This window comes from Diadema antillarum, unplaced genomic scaffold, assembly GCF_040938485.1.
Source record: "Diadema antillarum isolate AM-2024a unplaced genomic scaffold, OU_Dant_1.0 seq00002130_RagTag, whole genome shotgun sequence".
Taxonomy (NCBI): domain Eukaryota; kingdom Metazoa; phylum Echinodermata; class Echinoidea; order Diadematoida; family Diadematidae; genus Diadema; species Diadema antillarum.
The window spans coordinates 21,547-32,877 of NW_027272770.1; positions in this window are offsets into that span (position 1 = coordinate 21,547).

Sequence of the window (11,331 nt, forward strand, 5' to 3'; positions counted from 1 at the left end):
GTGTCTAATACTGGGTCACGCTCATATTAAACGTAGCTCACAGGAACAAGGAATTCACGTGTGTATAAAATAATACTGCAGAGAGGGTGCAAAGTTGAACCCTTTATTGAGGGTGCGAAAATGTTCCCTTGGGTACATCTTTCCACCCACACTAAGAGGTGCTAGATTGCACCTCTTCTTGAGGGTGCATCTTTCCACCCACACTAAGTGGTGCTAAGTTGCACCTTTCTTGAGGGTGCAATCTTGCACCCTTTACCTTTCGGCGCACCTTTCCACCCCGTGTAGCCTTTACATCTTGGTGCAACTTTACATCCTTTCGCGAGGGTGCAAAGAAACACCAAAGGTTCCAAGATTGTGCCTTGTTTTGAGGGTGCAATCTTGGAACTTTGGGTGCTACTTTGTACCCGCAAGAAAGGGTGAAAGTTACACCCTTGGGAGCAACTTTGCCCCCTTGAAAAAGGCGCAACCTCGTACCTTTAGGTGCAACTTTATGCCCGAAGGATGCAAGAATGTACCCTCTCTTGAGGGTGCAATCTTGTGCCTTATTGGTATGATGTTGCACCTATGTGGTGCTTATTTGCTCCATGACTGCTGCAAAATTGCTCCTTTAAAGGAGCAAGTCAGTGTCACTGCCTGCTCCTTTATAGGGACAATATTGCCCATCATCTCAAGGTGCAACTTAGCATCACATAATCGGGTACGATTTAGTTCCTTAACTACTCTAAACCTTGAATAGTGCGAACTGATGTAAGCCTATTTGCTCAGTATATAACTTATGTTGTTGTTGCACTCTGCAAAGTAAATGGGATTAGTGTAACTTGGATCTTGTGAATCATGAAATGTGTGTGCGTGTGGAATTTGTGAGTTGTGAAAATGTTAATGTAAAAGTTAACTTAGTTGTGTTTGAATAATATACTGAAACCAAAAATGTACCCAATTACCTTTTCAATAAGGTGAGCACTATATCTATCAAACAGTTAACCTTCTCGGCAAGAGTATACATCTGCATGAAGGAAGAGGTGAAAATATGATATGCAGTTGTCTGGATACGTTTTATTCAAAACGTTCTTGAATGCGTACTTATTCACATAATCTATAAGAATAGCATATGCTTCTTACCAGTACTCAAAGCCTCTAAAACAAGAGCATGCTTCTTACACTTCTAAAGTATACACCATATCTTAAAAAACAAAATGTAAGAGGATTTAAGAAGCTGTTTGTATGCATTCAAACGAATCCATATTTCTATCTAAAATCTAAAACGTGTCTTGTAAAAGGGGAATTCGTTTTATAATGACGATGCCAATTGTCTTAAAGTCCTTATCACGACATGTCTTGGAGTTCACGCTTATTGAAAACATGAGATTCTTGGCACGTAGATTACAACTATGGTTTAAAGAGTTAGCCTAACTGAGATACGCATACCGTATACGGGCATTTCGATGAAAACATTTAAATACAAGGTACTGTAAATAATATGAAAATCAAACTTGATACCAGCCCTTATCGGCAACCAATACAGACTATGGAGGACTGCAGTTATAATTGTGTTCAGATATTGTTTTGGATGATACACGCATGCCGACTGATTTGGGATCAATTCGAGTCCCTCGAGCTGAGATTCCGGAACTGCAATGAGCAAACCATCATTATGCATAACAAAGTGACTGAGAATAATGCATGCACCAGTTTCTGTTTCGTTGTTCTATACACAGAAAGTTGTTTCGTTTTCCAATCCTGTCCAGGCACACAGAGATTTACAGAATTCAATCATCTTTGGCTATAACGCCATGGTCGCGTGCAAAATGAATGCAGCTTATCTAACTTAACCCGTAGTTACTGAACAGGGGACTACTGTATATTCAATTTATACATTATTAATCGGATGATAGAACCTGTCAAAGAGTAAATTGCGGATATCATATACCATTGTCAAATTCACTTTCTGTTCTATACATAGTATCAATGGAATGTTATGAACCACTTCAGCATTACCAATCATTATCATAATTATTTCCCTGAAACGGCTGCATTTGTATGAGCGGGAAGAGTTTGGCATCATACATAGCAAGAGTCGTGACTACAAAACTAAATACATGTATTATACAAGGTTTTAGGACACTTTGAATCATGCCCCCCCCCCCCAAAAAAAAACAAAACAAAACAAAAAAACAACAACTTAGTGAAATGTTGTACAATGTATGCCCTACTTCCATAACCTATGATCTTTGACCTTTGAATACATGGGCCGCATTTTTTCAACGAATAGGCATTTGGATGCAACGTAGGTATTATATAAAAGAAAAAATCTTTTAGGAAAATACATTTAACCACTTCAGAAATAATTATGGAACAAATAGCAAAATATTGACACCTTCACTTCTTCCGTAATGACATGACAGAAAACTTTCCTCAACGAATCGTTCTGCCGTAATTCATGAGCAAGTCATGGATATATACCTAGTTCGATTAAAAGGATACATTGAGTCATTGCAAAAGCATCTAATGAAAAGTATGCTTCAGAACTACATCATTGTCATTTATTCTATAACACTAATAATATAGAGCTATTGGTCCGCCATATTGCCTAACAGGTCGTTGTCCTCCTACCACGTTTGTTTAGCAAATAAGGCACAGAATTTAATTTTGCACTTGTTGCCAAAGACTCTAATCTTCTTTACCGCTATTCCCAGACATGTATGCTGGTGCTGTATGAATTAGAAACGGAAGCTTACAAATATTCACCATCTAACAAGGCAAAAGCGAAGTGATGTCTCGTCCACGTATCGACTTTGTGATTACAGAGATTTTCAAATGGCATAGGCCTAGTTCATTGACTTTTTGACTGTTGACGTAGTCGGACTTCACCAATATTAACACTTGACAGCAATCATTAGATGATCTGAGGAGTGAATTTGGTGGTCATATAGCTCAAAAGTGTGGAAAGTTATTGAAAGAACACCAGAATACTATGTCGACAGTGTTTATCAGGTGAGATACAAACATAGAACAAGTTCAGTGGGTTTCAGGAGGTTACTTTTCCAGCCAGGGCTATAGTCTAGCTGGTAAAATTGGGTCTTTGAGGGCATCTGGCGGCTACCCCCCTCCCCACACTTCTTAAAACGTCTGGCAACGGCCATGCATATATCCTGTAAGTGTAAATAACAAGTTTCAGTGGGTTTCATTAGGTTATATTTTCAGCTAGGCTAGCCTAGCTGGAAAAAGTTGGGTCTTTAAGGACGTTTGACGGCTACCCCCCCACCACTTAAAACGTCTGGCAATGGTAATGCATTTATCCTGTAAGTGTAACGAACAAGTTCCAGTGGGTTTCATTAGATTACTTTTTCAGCTAGGCTAGCCTAGCTGGAAAAAGTTGGGTCTTTGAGGGCGTCTGGTGGCTACCCCCACCACTTAAAACGTCTGGCAATGGTCATTCATTTACTAAGTATCCTGTAAGTGTAACGAACAAGTTCTAGTGGGTTTCATTAGGTTACTTTTTCAGTTAGGCTAGCCTAGCTGGAAAAATTTGGGTCTTTAAGGGCGTCTGGCGGCTACCCCTCACCACTTAAAACGTCTGGCAATGGTCATTCATTTATCCTGTAAGTGTAACGAACAAGTTCCAGTGGTTTTCATGAGGTTACTTTTTCAGCTAGGCTAGCCTAGCTGGAGTTGGGCCTTTAAGAGCGTCTGGCGGCTACTCCCACCACTTAAAACGTCTGGCAATGGTCATTCATTTATCCTGTAAGTGTAACGAACAAGTTCCAGTTGTTTTCATGGGGTTACTTTTCCAGCTAGGCTAGCCTAATTTTGAGGGGTCCTTTTTTTGTCCCTCCTGGCCACACCCACCACCGATGACCAGCCAGACGTGCATTTCCATACTTACGGGCATATGTACTAAATTGCTATATACATAAAAATTGGTAACCTTTTCAGCTAGGCTGACCCCCGCTGGCTCCCGGACTATTTACTTTCGAGAAGTGGGGTGTCTGAAAGCTTATGATCCTGTGGGTTATCTGACATGCTCGCACACAGACATGTACTAGGTGTTACAAAAACATTTCCCACTTTTGATCCGTAATAGTTAAAAAACTACACATGAGATAACACTGACATTGATATGAGCAATAGTTGAAAAGTGTGCAATTTTGTTGGAGGTAATTTAAGAATGAAGCATAAATTAGTTTCATTAAATTCAGGATTTATCTTTAAAGGAGACCTCCAGATGATTTTCAGATTTTTACATTTGAACAACTATAGATTAGTCAGGGCTCGACACTAACAGTGGCCCGGTGGCCCGGGGCAACCAAAAAAGAAAGTCGGGCCACCAAATTTCAAAAAAAAGGGCAATTTTTTTGAAAAGTATGTTAATAAATTCGTAGCTTTTTGCGCCGGAAATTAGCAGTTAAATTTGTTTAAAGGATGGATGAAAAGGACTGAATGAGTGCCTGAGAGTGAGTGTTGCGAGTTTGTTGAGGTTTATTCATGAGTAGATATGTCTAAATTAAAATTCTTCATATGATAAAACTTAAATATTTGACTCATTAAAGAACAGAACTTTCAATGTTTGTTATTGTTTTTTCGGGCCACCAAACTTTTCTCTCGGGCCACCAAAAATATGAAATTCAGGATTTGGTGGCCCCATCGGGCCACCAAGCAAAAAAGTTGGTGTGGAGCCCTGGATTAGTTATACTAAGGACAAAGTTTCAGAATTTATGATAATTGGGATGAAGACTGAGAATATTTTTTAATTTTATAACAAATTGCAATAGACAAGGATGATGACATGGCAGGTTCACCATAAAAATGCATGAGTTGGGGCTCAAGGAAGCAGAACAAAAGAAGAAGGCATGTATAGATTCTACACAGGTGAACTCGCAAGCTAGTGGTATTGTAATGGAATTACACTGCTACATTTCCGAAATGTATGTGAGCCTCCTATGTCATCAGTGTAATTTGTTTAAGGTTTTCAAAGTATTGTTTGTCTGCTCAAGAACCACATTAAATTCCACAAATCTATACATGGAGCTGTTGATTTATGTACTACATGATGTGAAATTATGAAAATCGTATGGAATGATAGGTTTCAGATTTTGTTCTATTTTCAACCCTCTGTACAAAACCTTCACTTTGCACAGGGATCAATTGGTGTGTATGGGGGTGTGTGGTTAACACCCAGACAATGGTCCTGAACAATGGCCAGGGTTTGAATGCTCTATTACATATTCATGAGAAATTCCACTATTCCAGCTAGTCTTTATTCATCCTGAAATGTAGTGTATGCAAGCACATACACATAGTTTTTTTCATTTGCATGCATTGTACCCTTTACATGAATTCAGACTAGCAGTGCCCAGGGCAATTCATATTGAATTATTTATAAAGCATTCATGTACCTTGGAGCAAGAGACCAGAAGCCTAGTCGGCAGAGCTCTGAAAAGGTTGTATTCGTAGTATTCATGTCATTGTAAGCACACACTCACATACACATCACCGGTTCATTTGTGTATTTCTTTTTTCTTTCTTTTTTTGTACAGAGGGTCCAAATTCGACCGAAAATCTGGAACTGAACTTTAAAATTAATCATGGATCTAATGAAACTGATCGTGCTCTCATATTCAAATCACCTCCGACAAAATTGTACACAATTCAGGTATTACTCATATCATGCAATGACAGTGTTATCTGATGTATAGTTTTTGAACTATTAAGGATCAAAAGTGGGAAATGTTTTTTGTAACACCTAGTATATAAACATCCACAAAGACACACGATACACACACTTATTGGCGAATTGGAACCCAATTTTAATTTGTAACTGGATTAACGATTAAAAAAACTTTAAAGAAGAATTTTCTCCTATTCCTCCGTATGCCCCTGTGAATAACGCAGGAATACTTATCAAAAGAGGCCACTCAAAGGCAGAAAAAGAGGGAAGTAAATCACATACGCATTTATATAAAGCTGATGATCAACCCCTTTGAAAGAATTCTGTATTCACCCCCTTGTCATGCTAGCTCTGCCCACCCAATCACCCTATCGACTCGACAGAAACGGGGATTCCCCCATAGCCAGAGCCACTTCAACTAAAAAATAAAAAAAAAAATCACAACGAGGTAAATCCTCTCCTTCTCGAACTTTTTTTCCCGAATTTTCGATATGAAAAAAGGGGTTTCTTAGTCCGAAATTAAATAATCTGTGTTTAAGTCGGGAGAAACAGGAGGAGGCTGGTAGCCAGAGAGCTAGCGACCACTCAATTTACCCCATCAAGCCCAAAAGGTTTGACCCCTCAGGGTTGCTAAGGCCACCCTCCTCATTAACAAAATGCGCGTCAGCCTGGTCCCGGAGGGCGGGTTCTTCCCCCAGGGACCCCCCAAAAAGGGCCCTCGGCGGGTGTAATTTACCCCATGGAGCCCATGGACCAAACTTGGTCTAAAGGAACGTCCTATGAGTGTACATCATAAACGTATAAAAACTGACAAAATATCTGGTCGGGAAAGGGGTTGCCAGACCGCTAGTTCGTAGGCACAAATCCTTGTTGGTCGGTAAGAAGTCTGCGTCAAGACTACACTTCCCATAGACCCTGTACTGTAGCGTCTCCCAACAGTCTGAGGGACAGTGCCCGTTGAGTGCGTGTAGTAGTCTTGGCGCAGACTCTGTTACTCCCAACAAGGGTGTGTACCTGCAAACTACCCGATGTACCCTGGGACCCAGGGTAGTTTGCAGGCACAAATTGACCAGGCACAGTAGAACACACACACACGAACACACACACACACACACGCACACACACACACGCACACACACACACACACACACATACATATGTGCACACATTCCTTTATGAAAATACATACCGATACACAAAACATGTCACCTCTACAGCTGCCATGATACCTTGGACATAATAAATGTCAAACCTATAAGAAGCTCAAACTTTAAATGGATGCTATAATGGACATTTCCACAGGAACACTATAGAGAATTTAGAATTTGTGTGAAGTTGTATCATGTTTTACTGGCCCCCGTGTCTTCTCATCCTTTATTATGTATTCACCTTATGAGACACAAATGGAGCTTTTCAGAAAATGCTGAAATAAACCTTTCATTGCGAGTTCACTTCAGTTTCAGACCAACCACAGAAGCACTAAAGGCCATTTGTATAACACACTGAAGTGAACATCATCAGTGCCTTAAACATAACTTTAATAAAGTTCATGTTAATAACAGAAAGTTGGATACAGCTTGGAGTATTTCTTTTTCTTTTTTTGCTTTTGAAATGCAAATACCAAGTCTTAATCCTTTCATGATTCTTTTGAAAACGTTAAAATGATAACTTTTTTAATCTTTGGCAGATAAAAACCACCCTTTGTGTATAAAAAATCAGAAACGATATACATCCATTCTCACGCTCAGTAGTGCATGTCAACTACTTGTTTTGGGCAAATATCTGCAAAATAATATCTATAACAGTAATGAACATAATTATGGTGTTCTACATAAACTGTGTACATGCATTGCTGAACTTCCTTGAAACTTTAATCACAAGGTTCACGATAGAATGCTTAACTTTCAGCACTTTTGTCAACTTCTTATTTCTGGAGATACCTTAACTTTAGTTCCAAGCCCCACACAAACACAACTCAAACTAGAGATTGTAATTTGTCATCACTGACAAATTAAGGTGATCCGATTTTTTTTTATCAATGATTCGAGTCCTGGTCGCAATACGCATGACCATACAGGTTTCATATGTGTTTAGAGACATTGGCCGTGTGATGTTTGGATTCTCATTTAGAAAAGGGAGTCACATCTGCCATCTTTGGTGCCAAATTCTGTATACACTAAATAACGAAGATACAACAACAAATACATATGACCTTTGACTCGACTTTACACTCCTAAGTTGGCATCTGAGGAAGAAGTCGTTATTTTGTGAAATGATTCTTCCTACATCGTCTATACGTGTGCAAAATATGGGGAAAATAGGACAGGTGTTCAACAAGATACAAGATGAAACATTTATGACTTTTGACCCTAATTTACATACCCAAGATGGTGTCCGATCAAGTAGTGGTGTTTTATAAAATAAAGTACGTGACATGAACTAAATATGTGCAAAATATGGGGATGTTAAGGGCTGTTTTTCTTGAGTTACTGCAAAGAAAGTTGCAGAAAGAATATCTCAATACATCGAAGTTAACCTTCAGTTTAACCAAGTTTTTAACGCGATTCCGACATCGTGTGAAAAAACGAAGGAGACTCATACGATAGCGCAAAGCCTCAGCTACAACATATCAATATCTGAGAGAAATTCACCGAGGGTTTTGAAGTTAGCCAGTGCTCGATAAAGACAATCATGTCAATTTTCATATCCAGAAAAATTCCCTCCCGTATGTACGTCATAACGAAGATACCTGTAGAAAGAAGTACACCACCTTTGAACGCACTTTGCACAGACAAGATGCCATCTAAGCAAAAAGTGGTTGTTTTATGAAATGATTCTTGTAACATGGTCTTTGCGTGTGTAAAATATGAGAAAGGTAGGTCATGTATTCACCAAAATAGAGGATGAAACATCTATCACCTTTGACCCTAATTTATACATACCGAAAAATGGCAGATATGACTCCTTTTTCTACATGAGAATGCAAACATCACACGGCCAATGTCTCTAGACACATTTGAAACCTGTATGGTCATCCTTTTGCGATCAGGAAACGAATCATTGATAAAAAAAAAATCGGAACACCTTAATTTGTCAGTCATGACAAATTACAATCTCTATGGTTTTGTGAAACGATTCTTGGGCATTGTCTATACGTGTGCAAAATATGTGAAAGATAGGACAGGTGTTCACCAAGATGCAGGGTGAAACATTTATGACCTTTGTGTCTATACTTTACATACCCAAGATGTGTCCGATCAAGAAGTTGTTACGTTATAAAATAATGTATATGATATGAAGTAAACATGTTCGAAATATGGTTGTGGTAGGGGCCGTTTTTTAATAGTTATTGCAAAGAAAGTTGCAGAAAGAAAGAAATATCTCAGTACATCGAAGATAGGCTTTAATTTCAACCAGGTTTTCTAACGTGATCACAACATTGCTTGAAAAAACGAAGGGCACACATGCGATAGCGCAAAGTGTCAGCTACAACATATTAAAATCTGGGAGAAATTCACTGAAGGGTGAATGAGCAAGTGCTTGATAAAGGGGATCATGTCAATTTTCACTTCTAATCCCGACATCGGGTGAAAACACGGAGGACGCTCACACTACATCTCAAAGTGTCAGCTACAACATATTAAAATGTGGGAGAAATTCAGTTAAGGGTAAGTGAGCTAGTACTCGATAAAGACAATCATGTCAGTTTTCATATCTGGAAAAATTCCTTCCCATAGAGATAACACGTACGATCATGAAGATACAGAAAGAAGTACCTGGTGTAGTACGTATGGCGAACTTTGACTCCACTTTGCACAGGCTAGATGGCATCTGTGCAAAAAGCAGTTATTTTGTGAGATGATTCTTGTGAAATGGTTTTTGCGTGTGCGAAATATGGGAGAGATAGGACATGTATTCACCAAGATACAGGATGAGAAAATTGTGACCTTTGTCCCTAATTTACATACCCAAGATGGTGTCCGATCAAGTAGTTGTAGTTATTTTGTGAAATAATGTGCGTGACATGAACTAAACATATGCAAAATATTGGGGTGATGGGGCTGTTTTTCATGCGTTTCTGCAAAGAAATTTGCAGAAAGAAATAATTATGCAGACCGATTTTTCGGCCAACGGCTACCCATGAAAGGGGGAAATGTACCATTCATCGCCGCAGCTTTGAGAATATTACTAGTATGTGAAGACAAAGTTGTGCGTAAATTGTTTCATAAAGCTGTTCGTATATCAAGTTACGAACAACTTACGAGCGACTGGTGATCACTTTTCGATTGATATAGTTATTAGAATTTCAATAATTCAGCACAAGAACTGATCACCAGTCGGTCGAAAGCTGTTGGTGACTTTACGAACAGCTTTATGAAACACCCACGAATTCTCGGGCGTGTGCGACGGGCTTTCCATGGTAGTATCGCGTCTCTCGCAGTGCTCCCTCCGTGATCCACACAGTGCATGCCTGCGTGGAGTGTACGTACCAAAGAGTATAGAAGCGCACGCGTGCTCGTACGCTTATACCAGGGAGGTGGAAGAAAGATGGAGTGTGCTCTTCTGAGTTTCCTTTGAAGTCATGCGTGGCCCCGACAGCGTTTTTTTCCCCCTCCCGTAATCCCATTACTCACGCTCGGCGCACTGCAAGTCGTAAATCTTGTGGCGGAAATCACGACGCGAAATGCATTGTGGTCGGGGAATAAAATGGCGTCCTACGGTGTAACACAGAACTCTAGAGTGTATTCTGTAAAGCAGTGGTGTAAGCAGTGGTGGTGGTTCTGGCGATCGTGATTTTGACGGAGACGAGTTTGTTGAGGAGGAATTGCTTTTAGCAAATTCAAAATCACATTGACACAGCAACTTAACGAAATTTGATTTGCAATTGAAACTGAAACTCAGAAAGTTAGATGGGCCTTGGCTTGGAAATTGGAGGCCAAGGCAAGGGCAAGGCTCAGGACCTCAGGTACGCTGCCTAGCAAAAGCATACCTAACGTTAGTCCTAGCTAGTAGACTCTAGTATTTCACAAACTAGAATCTAACTAGCTCCAGAGGTGTACTCTACTACTTTTTAATTCAATTTTTTTGTAACGTTAGCATGGGGTAGAGTCAAGTAGATTACCGGTATTTACCGATGAATGATCGAGGGAGAGTGAGGCGAAACACTGTATACTAAGCTCTGTTTTTCCCCCTAAAATATACTTACAGCATCATACATCTAGGCTTTTATAGATATCATCTTTAATTCTCTACGGAAAATTATTATAATCAAGGCTGATATGTCTAATTTACACTTTTTAACACTCAACTTTCCATTCCAATATGTATTTACTAGTAACTCAAATTCACCGAAACAACGGCAGCGAACGCTGTCCCGACGCCTACTCGGCGGCCCTACAACAACCCGACGAGTACGCTGAAAAGCCCCAGCTCGCTCGGGTGCAGACGAAAAAAAAAACCCGCCTCGGTCTCTATGAAGCACTACTTTTACACTCGAACTGTGTGAAAACACGCCCGAACACGCTCATGTAACTTATATCATTTTGAAGATCAAGGTCAGGCCTACCTCTCTAACTATAAAAAAATTGCGGAAATGTGCGGGATTTCTCATAATCGATACAGAAACAATATGATGACATCTCTAGCGCACAAAACTTACTGCTCAG